The sequence below is a fragment of the Myotis nattereri genome (assembly GCF_964212035.1).
Source record: "Myotis nattereri genome assembly, chromosome: 3".
NCBI classification, from domain to species: domain Eukaryota; kingdom Metazoa; phylum Chordata; class Mammalia; order Chiroptera; family Vespertilionidae; genus Myotis; species Myotis nattereri.
In genome coordinates, this window is record NC_138077.1 from 63,551,447 (window position 1) to 63,567,125 (window position 15,679).

General features: G+C 35.8%; 1 protein-coding gene and 1 pseudogene across 7 annotated transcripts in view; both read left to right on the forward strand.

The window, feature by feature from the left end:
• Nucleotides 1–15,679, forward strand: part of LSAMP (limbic system associated membrane protein) — a 640,943-nt gene that overhangs the window by 197,340 nt on the left and 427,924 nt on the right. The window lies entirely within an intron of this gene.
• LOC308516119 (selenoprotein K-like) lies at nt 13,343–13,618 on the forward strand (annotated as a pseudogene). Its single transcript has one exon. The product of its transcript is annotated as a selenoprotein K-like (transcript).

Consider the following 15,679-nt stretch of genomic DNA (forward strand, 5'->3'; position numbering starts at 1 on the left):
ATGAAGCCAAGAAAGTGAAAAATATGTGTGTCTGAAAGTTGTTTCAGGAATAGCAATTTCTATACGGATGACATAAGATTTCCTGTTCACTTGGCATGGCATATTATTTAATGCTTAACATTGTTTGTATTGTGAACCCTCTTGAGGATCTGATGTAACTGTTGCCTTTTCATTCCTCAACATTAAACATGTGCATATAAACACACTTTTCCCCCTCACAATGTCTTGGGTATCACAGATGCCTTAAAGCCCAAGAGCTCATGGACATCTGTTCAGTATACTTGATATAACCTATGTAACTGGTGTTGCTAGCTATATAGATTATGTTTCATTTGACTCTAATATCTTGCTCCTCAAATGAACTTGTAAGTTCAATTATCTATAGTGTTTTCTATAGGGGAGAGATTGTGCCAACCAGATCTAGCATAAATGTTTTGCTTTACTTGGCATATTTCTCAAAGAAAATTAATAATACAGCATTCTTACTTACTATACTTTTTTATTAAATCTTGCTACTGTGGATTGTCTCCCTGAATCTTCTAACTCTAGGCTAAGTTGCAAGGTTTTGCATTGATACTCAAAAACAGCAGATCCAGATTTAGTGATGTGATCCTCTCCTTAAGATTTTAAGAAAGGCTTATGAAATCATATGAGTCTTATAGGTCTATGGGAACTCTAAGAGACCCAGCCTCTCCATATCTTATAAATGGCAGTCATGAGACATATCATTTGTTTAATCAAGCTATTAATTTAATTATATAATTTGAGAATATTGTCTACATTATGATTTTTTTTAAACATGAAAAAATAATTTTGGCAAGTTAATATGGATGTGTATAAAATGATTCCAAAATTTACATGAAGAGGCAAAAAGAACACAACAGAATAGACAAGACATTATTGAAGGAGAAGAACAAATTTGGAGAGAACTGACACTGCTCAACTGCAAGACTTACTATAAAACTCTAGTAATCAAGACAGTATGATAGTGGCAAAATAATAGACAAATAGGTCAATGGGATAGAATAGAGAGCCCAGAAATAGACTCACATAAATACAGTCAATTGATCTTTGACTAAGGAGTAGAAACAATACAATGGAACAAAAATTATTCCTTCAACAAATGGTGCTGGAATAATTAGACATTCATATGCAAAATAATGAATCTATACATAGACCTTATACTCTACACAAAAATTAACTCAAAATGGATCATAGATCTTGAAGTCCAATGTGCTATCCATTGTGCCACAGAGCCTAAAATGGATCATAGATCTAAATGTAAAGTGCAAACTATAAAACCCCTAGACAGTAACATAGGAGAAAACTTAGGATATGGTGATATCTTTTTACACCAAATAAACAATCTATAATAGAAATAATTGATAAGCTGGTCTTTATTAAAATTAAAATCTTCTGCTCTACAAAAGGCAATACCAAGAGAATTATAAGCCACAGATTGGGAGAAAATGTTTACAAAAACCACATCTGGTAAATGATTCTTATTCTTATATACAGACAACTTTTAAAACTCTACAGTAAGAAAACAAACAACCTGATTTTAAAAATGGGCCAAAAACCTTAAAGGTACTTCAACAAAGCAGGTATAGAAATGGCAAATAAACACCTAAAGAAGTTTTATCATATGTCATCAAGAATATGCAAATTAAAATAACAATGAGATACCGCTACTCACCTATTAGAATGATCAAAATTTAGAACCCTAACAACACCAAATGCTTCAAAGAATGTAGAGCAATAGGACCTATTTTTATACATTGCTGTAGGAATGAAAAATAGTACAGCCATTTTGGAAGAGGGTTTAGTAGTTTCATACAGAATAAACATATGATTCATCTATTATGCTCCTTGGTATTTACCCAAAGGAGATGAAAACTCATGTCTACACAAAAACCTGCACACAGGTTTGTAATAGCTTTCTTCATAATTGTCAAAACTTGAGAGCAACCAAGATATCCTTTAGTAGGTGAATGGATGAATACAGTGCTGTACATACAAACAATAAAGTATTCTGTTGAGCTATCAAGCCATGAAAAGACATGAAATAACTTTAATGCATATTTCTAAGCCAATCTACCAGTAAAAAGGTGCATACTGTATGATTCCAACTCTATGACATTCTAGAAAAGGCAAAAATATGGAGATAGTAAAAAGATCAGTAGTTGTTAGAAGGGGATAGGGAGATGACTAGAGCACAGAGAATGTTTAGAGCAATGAAAACAGTCTGTGCAATATTATAATGATGAATATATGTAATTATACATTTAGACAAATGCATAGAAAGAATGATAAACATGAACCATAAGGTAAACTATGGGCTTTGGGTAATTATGATGTTTCAATGTAAGTTCATCCCTGGGGGAAAATGTACCATTCTGGTGAGTGATATTAATAGTGGAGGAGGCTGTGTATGTGTGGGGTGGGAGGGGGGCAGATATATGGAAAATATCTGTACTTCCCTCTCAATTTGTGTAGTAAACCTAAAACTGCTCTTAAAAATAAAGTTAAAAATGAAGAAATATTTATGATGCAATGCTAAGTGGCTTCTATATAACTAACTGTATATATATATATATATATATACATATATATATATATATATATATATATATATATATATATATATATATTGTGATCACAAAAATGAAATAAAGAAGGAAAGAGCAATAGCAGCTACAGTATGTTCAACTGAGGGACTCCAAATGTCAGAGTTTGTAGATCACAAGCTTGTTAATGCAAGGAAGCATGAGCTGTAACCTAACTGATTAAATCTAACCTAGAGAAGGGAGACCACACGTGGCTCTCCAAATGTATGAAAGATGGAAGTATGCTAATCCTGCATTGGTCCAATGGTCAGAACTAGAGTTAGTGAGTATAAGATATATGTGGATATGTGTGTGTGTGTGTGTGTGTGTGTGTGTGTGTGTGTGTGTAGAAAGATATCAGATTAATATCAGTATGACTTAAAGCAAGTAGATCATCCAGCTGAAGAATATTGAATCTTAAATGGTAAACTTTCTATCCCTGAAAGAGTTCAAGCAGAGATTAGATGACCATTAGACAAGAAGCCTGTTAAATGCATTCTAATAAGTATATTTTTAAGTAAATTTAAATCTATCCAGTCAGGTGGTTCAGTTGATTGGAGTGTCGTCCTGTACACCAAAAAGTTTGCAGGTTCAATTCTTGGTCAGGGCACATACCTAAATTGCAGATTCAATCCCCAGTCAGGGCATGTATGGGAGGGAATTGATAGATGTTTCTCTCTCACACCAATGTCTGTCTGTCTGTCTGTCTGTCTCTCTCTCTCTCTCTCTCTCTCTCTCTCTCTCTCTCTCTCTCTCTCGTTTCTTCTTCTTCTTCTTCTTCTTCTTCTTCTTCTTCTTCTTCTTCTTCTTCTTCTCCTTCTCCTTCTCCTTCTTCTTCCTCTCTCTCTAAAACCAATAAACATATCCTTGGGTGAGGATTAATTTTTTTTAAAGTTTAAATCTAAAGTGTATGATGCTTTTATGTAACTGTTATATACCTTATATTCCACCACCGATGGTAAGGTCTATTTTTTTTAATATTTTGATACCTATTGATTGCTTTGCAAATTAGTTTATGTTCTCTGCTTCAATAATATAAAAATTTTAAATCATTTGTTTAAGGTTACTGTCAATTTATTCAATGAATCAAACAGCACATTCCTTAATATAGTATCTTATATTAAATTTAATTAGGAATTTAAGAATAGGATTCCTGGCTTACAGTAGATCTAGATTTCACCAACTTTTGTCTTTTGTTTTTATAAGCATACATTCTGGATTATGTATTCTGGGATGTGTGGACCTCAAGCTATCATTCTAAAACATAGGGACCCAGGTAGTCACTTTGTTTTCTGTAGTTTAGTAAGTGCTCTTTATCAAGACAGAGACATACTGCTGTGTGTGTGCATGTGTGTTCCCACTTGGACATTCATTCAGCAGCATATCATGATTTGAACCCCAAGTCATCCACTTCCCTCTCCCGATTGGGGACTATACATATATTTCATAGTCCTGTGGTGAGGTCAGCAACCCTCACAGAAAAATATCTGGAATAGATTCCCTTTATTCTAGACTCAGACTACCACAGATAACATGACACAAATGCAAGTCTACTACTCATAGTTTCTAAAGCATAGCTATACCTAGCCACATGGGGAGAACTAAGCTGAATTCACTCTCACCTTGTGAATCATCAAAACCTTGTCAGTTGAGTTATGGTCATAGGATATAGTGTTGATGCATGGGGTGAGGGAGAAAAATAAAAGCACAAAACTCGATCTGTTTTTAAGACTGCAGGTAGTGCAGGTAGAGTGGTTTAGCATTGCTACTTCAAAAAAAAAAAAAAGATACCCATGTCATCATTTCATTTTTATATTGAGTACATTTTCTGCTGAAGTCAGCAAATACCAGACTAAATTTAGCATTTGGGATGCCTTGCTATCAGGTTTGCATTTCCTTAGCTAATTTTAGAGCGGAGGCAGGTAGACTAGAATCTCTTGGGCTGATTTTATTTGCCACAGGGAAGAGAGATTAGAAAACGGACATGACAATTTAGGGAAGGGACTCTAGTGCCATCCATTAAATGGGTTTTGTATAAAGGCATTAGACACAGGTACCTTCTTTCTCTTCTTCGTGTCCTTCCTCCCTGTATATCTTGTACCTGAGTTAGGGCCATGGAGCAAGTATTCCAGACAAGTGGACACAGAAAAAGCAATCTTGTTAGCCATGGTAGCATATATTAGTAACCCTCTGCAGAATTCAGGACAGATATTTAAGCAGATCACCATTATACAGGCATAATTAAAACATCAGAGTTTTTTCCCAAAAATTTCAGCTATTTTATGCTTCTGTTCTAAGATCTTAACCATTTTTTCAGAAATGTCAGGCAGGATAAATATAATGCTCCAATGACTAAAAGGGCTTGATTAGCTTAGTGAAAGACAAAAGGATCATGTTGTTTAGTGAATCTTTGAGGGAGCCAGTCCCTTGGTAGGAGAGAACCAGGAAGATCCAAGCCCCAGAAGGCCTGTGATCAATACTGGGACCCTTGCAGGGTTGATTACTCAGGTGGTATGGCAAAGGCATCATTCCTCTAGACCAGTGATGGCGAACCTTTTGAGCTCGGTGTGTCAGCATTTTGAAAAACCCTAACTTAACTCTGGTGCTGTGTCACATATAGAATTTTTTTGATATTTGCAACCATAGTAAAATAAAGACATATTTTTGGTATTTATTTTATATATTTAAATGCCATTTAACAAAGAAAACTCAACCAAAAAAATGAGTTCGCGTGTCACTTCTGACACGTGTGTCATAGGTTTGCCATCGCTGCTCTAGACAGAACTTCTTAAACTTGGGTGATTTTGTTCCCCAGAAACAGTTGGCCATGTCTAGAGATGGTTTTGGCTGTCACATCTTGATGGGGGGATGGGTAGACACTAATTGCATATAGTTAATAGAAGCCAGAGATCGTGTTAAGCATCCTACAATGCACAAGGCTGTCCCTCACAATAAAGTATTGCTCATCCCAAAATGTCAGCAGTGCCAAGGCTGAGAAACCCCGATCGGGGCATTTATTTGAACTGGCCTTTAAATGTCAGCCTCCTGATCCTCTGTGCCCCCACCAACTTTAAGACACACATGAGAGCTTGGTTTAATGTGTGGTCGAATTAAGCAGTGATGAAAGCACGTTTTCAGAGTTAAATAGCTTGAGTCTGAGTCCCAGGCAGTGTGTTGCATGACCTCTGGCCACTCACAATTCTCTCTGAACCTCAGCTTGTTTATATTTAAAATAGGGCTAGCAGCATCTCTAAGGTTTCTTATGAGAATTAAATGCTCATGTGAGTGTTTAGTAAATGATGGTGAAGATAATTGATGGGGATAGGAGTAGATATTCTGTAATTACAATAGCTCCACACTAATTGGGTCAGGAGACATGTATGAGGCCTGTGAACCTGGCTGTATGGTAGATGTTTCATTCCATACTTCATTACCTTGTATATAATGGGGAAATGTCCTGCACTCCTTTTTTCCTGCTTTGCTCATTTATCAACAATCATTAGCATTGTCACTGTAGAGTCTAAGCAAAACAAGAACAAAAACAAAGGTTGAAATGTATTAAATTGTTACTGATTTTAATTTTGCACTCTTCAACACACTGAACAGAATTGCACAATGAAGATAAAAGGATACTGTTTATAGGATTTATATGTTATCCCTGGTACTGATCTTAGATTCACCTTTGCTTTGTTTGAGGAATGGTATCCAGTGGTCGGCAAACTCATTAGTCAACAGAGCCAAATATCAACAGTACAACGATTGAAATTTCTTTTGAGAGCCAAATTTTTTAAACTTAAACTATATAGGTAGGTACATTGTTATTAACTTAATTAGGGTACTCCTAAGGCTTAGGAAGAGCCACACTCAAGGGGCCAAAGAGCTGCATGTGGCTTGCGAGCCGCAGTTTGCCGACCACGGGTATAGACAGTAGAGAGTAGATTTTAATAACATGTTACAATAGGACGAGGCCTGCATTCCAATTTAATTATACTCATACAGGCATGTTTTTGAGAAGGTAATCTTAGTGTCTTCAGTTTTATATTTCAGATTTTGAAATGGCTTATTTCAAAAGGCAAATGTTATTTTTGAAATAATATATATTGTGTACATTGTAGAGGCATAGCATTTTGGGAGTAGAAAATGACCTTAAAATGATGCTTTTTGCAATTATTCTGGTAACTTTGTGAAATAGCATATATAAAGTACCTTTTAAAAGTGAGTGGCACACAGTATATATTCAAATGTAATTTTCTTTTCTTTTCCTGATATACAACACTACTTTCACTATTACATAGAAAAAAACAAATATTTGGAGATTAAATTATTTAAGGCTTTGGGCAAAACCAATCTCTCTATCTCTGTATCTCTCTTTCTCCTCTCTCTTTCCCTCCCCAGCTTCCTTCCTTTCTCCTTTCATCTTTTCCTCTGTGAATCCATGCATGTGTATGTGTAAATTTTTAAAAGTTAATATAGGCACACTTTATTAGGAAAACCAGAAAGTGAATATCGGCCTTCTTGAGTATCAGTCCATTTTCTTTGCACTATATTAGCATTTCCCAAATCATATCTTTTAGAATATTTGTTCTGCAGAAAAATAATTGTATTACATTTATTTTTTTCAATTACAGTTGACATTCTATATTAGTTTACATTAGTTTCCGGCATACAGCATAATGGTTAGACATCTATATAATTTATGAAGTATTCCCCTGATCATTCAAGTACCCACCTGGCACTATACATAGTTGTTGCAATATTATTGACTGTATTCCCTATGCTGTTTCTTTTTACATCCCAATGACTATTTTGTTACTGTCAATTTGTACTTATTAATCCCTTAATTGTACTACATTTAAAAATATATGTTTATGTTCAAACAGTTTGGTGGATAGGATTTTAAGCCTTCAATATGTTTATATGGATTGTGAAATTTAAAAGAGCATATTATTATATAAAATATCTGAAACATGTCCCAAGGATCTAAAACACGCCCCACATATTCCATGAAGCATAATTCCAGGATGTGCATTACACTTCAGAATTGAAAGTGATGGAAAAAGGTCTTATAATAAATAGGAGTTTCAATATTCAATATCAAGAAATTCAAGTACTCATGCCCTCCAGTCAGGAGCAGAGAATTAAAAATTGGAATGTGGAAGAAAAGATACATTTCATTTTTCAGAAGAGGACTTGTTTTTGTTATAAGTAACACATTTAGAAAAAAATGTCTTCCTTTTCTAATAATGTACACTAAAAAGCAGTCAGCTCTGATGCTAATTTTATGGTTGAGTTTTAAACAATAAGTCATTTTCCTTTGGTGAAATGGATTTCTTATTTGATTGAATGAATGAATGAATGAATGAATGAAGTTTTGAAGCCTCAAAGCTGACTACAATGTCTTTCACCATGTATGTCCTTTTTTTTTTTTTTTATCCTCACCTGAGGTTATTTTTCCATTGATTTTTAGAGAGAGTGAAAGAGAGAGGAAAAGACAGAGAGAAATATCAATTTGAGAGAAACACATTGATTGGCTGCCTCCTTCATGTGGTCTGACCAGGGCCCGGGTGGGGGAGGAGCCGAGGTATGTGCCCTTGACCAGAATCAAACCCAAGGCCCTTTAATCCACAGACCCATGCTCTGTCCATTGAGCCAAACTGGCTAGCGCCACCATGTATGTCTTTTGCTAAATTTCACCTTTTTATCATCAGGCAGGATTTGGTCATCTCAAATTGTTCTCTGTGTATGCCCTTTCATTCTTTCTTATTTCTCCTAATATTCTTATCCCAAAAGAAGTTAAAATGAAAAATTGAAAGTGATGGAAAAAGGTCTTATAATAAGTAGGAGTTTATTTATTCTCCAATCCATGGGATCTATGATTAGACCATAAAAGACTAAGAAAAGCCCCTATCCATCAAGAAAAACAGAAGAAAACTGAACTATCACAGAAAGAGTGTGCACAGAGATAGTCTGTGTCCTTTGCAGCCAACTCCAAGATCCGTGATCTCACTGTATTTGTTTCTAACAGCCAAGCCTTAAAGTATTGGAGCCAATAGTTGTGCACATGCCAGCTGCCAGTCAGCAGTTCTTTGCTCGAACCAGATTGTAAGTTCAGCACTTCAAGTGGAGAGTCTACAAACCAGTCAGCAGGAGAATTCTGTGCTGTTCACAGAGCATGTTGCTATGCCTTCTGGAACTAGGAGGGGAGACTCAAATAAACCATGTGACCGTTACAAATTGAACTGCAAAGTGGAATTCATAGAGGTCACAGAATATCAATAACTTGCCTTAAACTAGTAGTAATTTACTATCATTTCTACTCTGGCCCATTTTCTTCACGCTGCTTCATTAGTTCAAGGTCCATTTTTTCTTGTGTCATCATAGAATCTAGTCTATCATTTCTTAATTAAAATGTGGCTGCACATTTTTTTTCTTGCAAGCCCCCATATATTTTAAAGGGCAGTTTCCTTTTCTACAAGATTCTAAGGAATGATGAAGGGAAACTGGAAAAACAATCAACTGTGTAATTTAGCTTTGTCAATGCCACACAACTTAGCTCATTGTCAGGCATAAAGGCAGGCAAGGAGTAGGGAGGGAAAAATAAATTTCCCTTGCTTATTAATTTCTTACTCCTGTAGTAAAAGGATGCTTCTAGTTGGTACAGGCCTCTCCCTAGTTTGAGTAGTTCAGCAGCTGCTCAGAAGCCCATCTGACATCCATCAAAGCCCAGCTAGGTTCATTTAACCTAATAGCTCTACTTTCTTGGTGTTTAAGGCCTGTGCTCATCTGAGATTCAGGACCTTCCTTGCCTCAGGCAGCAAATGTACCCTGTTGCTTAACAACAACAACAAAAATGCTTCTCAAACAGTCCCCTTTCTCAGGCTGAACTACTAGGAGCTAGGATTGATTTTCTTCCCTTAGAACTTGAGATGCTCTGCAGCCAAGCCAAAGCCTTTACAATGCATCTGGGAAGCTTCTGTGGGGCTCCACAGACTGTCAGCAGGCTTTCCATCTAGATATTGAATGGACCAAGTGAACCTTTTTCTCTAAACATCTTTGGTTGAAAGGACTTTTGTAAGTTGCCTTTGCACAAGTACAGATGGCTCACTAAGAGAATATCAACTCTGTTCTTTAATCTAAGGAATCTAATTTTACATTCCGTAATGTCTGAGAACAGACATTAGAGAAGTCATATGGTTGCATTTACAACCGTTTTCTTGAAAAGCTGTTACCTGGCAATGCTAGCGAAGTGGAGCGAAACATGGATGACTGTGGAATTTGGAGGACTATATTTAGAATTTCCAGGACATCATTTGATAGCTCTCCAGCATCTCCTCTTGTACTAATTCCAAAACCCATGTGGAGAACTGTTGGTTCAATGTGCGTTTCTCTAAATGTGCTTAGTTCACACACCATGACCAGGGTCTTAACTTTGAGAGATGAACCATATGATGATCCCCATCTATAAACTGTGGGGATATGTTTCTGGCTGAAAATGTAGCAAAGGTATCTCACAGATTCAAGGCCTTAAGGAGTAGAATGTCCAAGGTGTGACATTGTTAGAGTACAAAAGAAGCCTCCTAGAGTGCTAGATAAATTCCACAATTACTTACCTGCTGAATTTTTCCCCCACTCTTGGATGATGACCAAGATGATGAAAATTATATGTTCTGAGCTATGTTGAAAATCCTTTCATCAACTGTGTCCTTTTTTCTGCTCCTTTCTTTTGATTCATTCTCTCCATGAAGTCCTTACTCACTTCCATCTCAATGTGCCTTCCCTTTACATAGACTCTCATTTCACTCCGAGCGTCAGAGCCATTAGCCTTCAATTGTCCACTTATAACTGCTTTGTATAACTTAGCTTTCTTTCTTCTAGTGAATGTATTAATTCTTTGACATCAAGGGTTTTTCACTGTGTTTATAGCCCTTGAAGCCCTTGACATAATCCTAAGGTTCACACTTGGATTTCATTAAGCACATGTTTATTGATTAATTGATTGCTATTCCTTCATGAAGTGTAGGGCACTGTTGCATGCCACTAATGAAAAAGAAGCTCTGCCCTAGACTTACGGGGGATCCCTTTGTTGCTTATATACATGTCTGACTACTATGTTGTACACCTGAAACTAATATAATACTGAATGTCAAGTGCAATTGGAAAAAAATTAAAATGGAAAAAAAACAGAAGAATCTGTGACCCTCTGATAGAAATGGGAGGCTAAATTTAGAAAAATGAGTGGAAGATGAAGAACTTGGCTCTCACCAGGTTTGTGCTTTGGGGCGGGGAGAAGTCAGATTTTCTCACTCAAACACTGTTATGATCAGTGATTGAATTTGTCAGGACTTTGTCCCATAAAAAGAATCAGACTTTTTTACTGCATCAAGTGTTAAAAAAAAAAAAAAAAATCAGGCCTCAGATCTAATTAATAATTACATAAGAGCCAATTTCACAGCTCATTACTTCAAACAGGCCAATAGGAGGAATTTGAAAGGGGGGCTTAAACAAACATGGGCGTTCACGTTTGTAGTCCTCATGGCGACCCATCGCTAAATGGAAGAAACGTGAAACATTTTTGTGTTTCCTCACCAACTGATAGTTTTTGGCGCCATTAGTCCAGACTGTGACACAAAAGAAAAAGGATCAGGAGAACATTTAAAGCCCAACCCCCTTGGTTTGCTTCACTAATAAGGCTACAAACTTTTAGTCAGTTTCCTCCTCCTCTCAACCCTCCCTTTCTCCTTTCATTTTGTTTAACTGAAGGCAATTCATCTCGTTTTAATTAATTTTTACTTGCAGCATTATCATTCTGAGCATAAAGGCAAAAAGTTTTTCTTTTTAATTACAAAGCTAACAGCATTAATTACCAGTACAGTAAATGCATTGGCGCCTGCAAGCTGAGTGGGTTCCAAGGAGCTGAGGCAGCAATTGGTAAACTTCTCAACAGCTGGAAAAGGCTTAGTCACAAAGGAGAGACCTTTCAATGGCAAAAATCCGAAGGCTGTCTTCATGCTGATTGAGCCACTGTTTAATTGAAAGTGACAGAGCCTATGGACTAGGGGAAATGCTATTTTATTACAAGGAAACATTATTCATGGTGTCTCTCTGGACTTTTTGCTGGGTCTACTATCAAATGGGAACCTAAAAATCAAACAAATTTTGAAATAAATGAAAATAACCACAATGGCGTAACACTACAGTATGGATGAATATAATATCAAATGCCCTTTTTATACCACCCATTTACTTTTTGCTGCAAATTAAGAAACATTCTCATGATGTGCTAAAATGCCAAAACCCAATACCTAGTGCATGGCTGGACAGCACTGGCCAATATTTGCATATTAAACTGCTAAAGACAAACAAAAGTGTTCTTTCTATCCACAAGCTTGAAAGTCTCAATAAGTACACCACAACAGAGCCTTCCAAGGGTTTACCCTCTCGCAACTTATGGGCATTCTCATTTGCCAAACAAAATGTTAGAAAGAAATATCCCTACCACTCTGTAGATGGCTCATAGAACAAGCATGCCCCTATTTCTACCCCAACATTTTCTTAACCTGCTGCCAAAGGATTATAAACAATCCTACACCTCTATCATTATCTGCATACAGTTCAATAATTTGCTCCCAGATGATCTCCTACGTTTCTAGACATTTCTACATGCTTATTAAAAACCTTCCTTCCTCTTATAACTCCTTTTCCTTGTAATTCAGTAACCTCCTTTTTATCTCTCCATTATATTTTTTTAGTCAATAACTGATCATTGAAAACCTACCCGTACCACCTGTAAGATCTGAAATTATTTAGGGAAAAAGAGAATCAGGCCTAATAACTACTGAAGGCCTTATAGATCCCCTTATATCAGCCGTGGGCAAACTATGGCCTGCGGGCCGGATCCGGCCCGTTTGAAATGAATAAAACTAAAAAAAAAAAAAAAAAAAAAGACCGTACCCTTTTATGTAATGATGTTTACTTTGAATTTATATTAGTTCACACAAACACTCCATCCATGCTTTTGTTCCGGCCCTCTGGTCCAGTTTAAGAACCCATTGTGGCCCTCGAGTCAAAAAGTTTGCTCACCCCTGCCTTATACCTTCTTCAGAAACTACTAGAGACATAAACTCTCTTCTCTTTTGAGTTTTGCCATCCTTTTATCCAATGCATAAAATTTCAAATAAATATAAAATAATACATTTTATTTCCATTCATAATTTTATTATTGAAAGAGTAAAAATTAATTTCCTTCTATAGATATAAAATGTTTCATAATGATTTTATGTAGAAGTAGAATTTGTGGCCTCATGTATGAACTTAACCACAAATCATGAAAGACTTTCTATGGAGAAAGTGTGTTGTCAGTTCCAAATGACTGAATTATAAATGGAATTTTGGAATGTTTCCTTTGTATATTGGAAATTGCCTGTAATTATTGGTATCTAGGAGTGCAATTCAGTGTTATCCAACTAGCAAATTTATCTCTAGCCTATCAAAATTTATTATTTATTTTTTTAAATACAATGTGATTTATTTATAAATTAGAACAAATTAACAATGAACACTTTCAGAAGTTGAAAAAGGACACCAACAGTACTAAATACATAGCCTTTTAATTTTCTTTAAATTCGGAGTTTTAATTATACAAAGATGAGTAGTCAATTAGGTAACCTAAAAATATTTACTTATTAAACTATATTAATACTTTCAATTTGCCTGGGAGGAGGGGAACGAGGATCAAGATGGTCTACATCGAAAACAGACAAGTGTTGGACAGCAGGAGTCAGTCCCCATGCAGATTATCTTTGATAACAGATTTCTTCTGGGGAATAGCTGAGTTCGTGGTTTTGTTTTTCAAAATTCTGCTTCAGAAAGATATGAAAAAGAGAAGAGTCTACGGAAACTCATCTGATTCCAGATATGATGATGGAAGAGGGCCCCCAGGAAACCCTCCCAAAAGAATGGGTTGAATTAATCATCTGCGTGGCCCCAGTCCTCCTCCAATGCCTGGTGGATGAGGAAGGTAAATGTCTGCTCTAAGAAGCAGACAACTGGACATGCACATTCATAGTGGAAGGAAACCATCAAGCAGTGAAGGGCTGACCAGGATGGACAAGTAAATGAACGTGTATGTCTAAACAAGAATTACTCTGTGTCCTCACAGACAAATGAGGTCGTGTTGGGAATTCCCTCACAGGGATCTGGCATGACTGACATGCAATTCTATAAATGCACATGTTTGTCTCATTATCTTTTTGTATAGTTTATTCAAAATTTTAAATAAGCAGGAATTTCCAGTTAATTTTAGCTCTTTGGTATTGACATTGATTTGAATTTAGATTTCATTTGTAAATACTCTGAGGATATATTATAACTTCTAGATTTCCTTTGGTTTTTCTTAAATAAGTAAAATGAATTGTGTAAAATCTTGAGAATGTGAAAGACAAATGTTTCTGTTCATTTTTTCTCTCAGTATTTTCATTTGGTAGAAAAAGACTATAATCCCCCCAAGAAAACATTTTTAAAAGGAATTCTGGTGTCTTTTGATTGTGAAATTTCTATGAGAAAGCTTACAAACCATAATGGGAAAAAATTTAGAGGAAATTAAGTGCTGGATTTATTCAATTTTTAATAAAACATGACAGTTATTTGGATTTGAATTTGTCAAATATTTTACTACTTGTTAAATCCCACTGAATGTCTTGAACCCTAGAGCAAGGTGATAGAGCTGATATTTCCCAAGCAGCACCTCAGGTTATCATTTGAAAGAGCCTGTAGGAAATACTAGATGAGATAGTGAATAGGCTACCTGCTTATCCTAAAGACCCTAGCTTCCTTCATTGATTAATGCTAATCTTCTTTGGAAAATCTGTGCTAGTTTTCTTATTGTACCCACCTTTGCTTTACTTGACATGTTTTCTATATTGATAGCACTTAAAATTGACCTCCCTTATTTTGGCAAATTATTCTCACATTTAACAGGAACAAAGTAATTACAACTGATACCACAATAACATAATAATGGTGATGAAAATCACAATAATAGTAATAGCTATCATTTAATTGAGTACTTTCTGTATTAATAATTAATTTATTATCTTTATTTTACAAATAAAAAGGTGAGGCTCAGAGTGTTCAATGTTTTGACCAAAGTGACGTGATTAGTAGTGAAATCGGAACTAAAACCTAAGTCTATCTAATTAAAGAGTCTGAGCTGTAAATATTCTAGGGGTACTAGTGATGAAGTTATACATTTAAATGTGTCTCTTCCACACTTGATATACTTTAAGAATTGTTAATGGCCCAGCTGGCATGTCTCAGTGATTGAGAGTCAACCCATGAACCAGGAGGTCATGGTTCGATTCCCAGTCAGGGCACATACCCAGGTTTCAGGCTTGGGTATGCCAAAGGAAGCTCATCAACAGTTCTCTCTCATCACCAATGTTTCTATCTCTCTCTTCCTCTCTCTGAAATCAATTTTAAAAAAACACCTAAATCAAATGATAGTTAACGTATCACTTAGCCTTGGGAACATTGATTTCTCATCAATACTATCACAGGAGGTTCTATGAAAGGATGTTTTCTATAATACTGCGCCACCTCTTCAAGAGTTTAGATGAGTGTTGGAAAGACTGGAGCCTGCATACAATAAGGAGGATTTGAAAAACAACATTAAATTTGTAGAAACAGACAGGAATGATGTTCTTTTCCATTTGAAGGCAGGCTCTACTAATTCACACATTTCATATTTTGTCTCTATGGCCTGGCTTACATTACTTTTTTCCAAGATTGTACTTTTCATGTATAAATATGTATCAATGTGTTTAGATATCTATGTGATTAATATGAATTAGTAGAATGTTGAATGTTTTATCATTATTCTCCTTTGAACCAATACCAGCATGACTGAATTTTGGTAAGACTTAAAATCACAGCTGTTGCCAGGCTAAGCAAAATCATATGATTGAAAGTTATAATCTTTTAAAATGTGAACCAACTATCATTTCTGTTGTTTATATGTGAGGTGTCATCCATAAATTTCATAAAAAGGGTTACAGAGAAGAGAGAAGAAAAGAGGG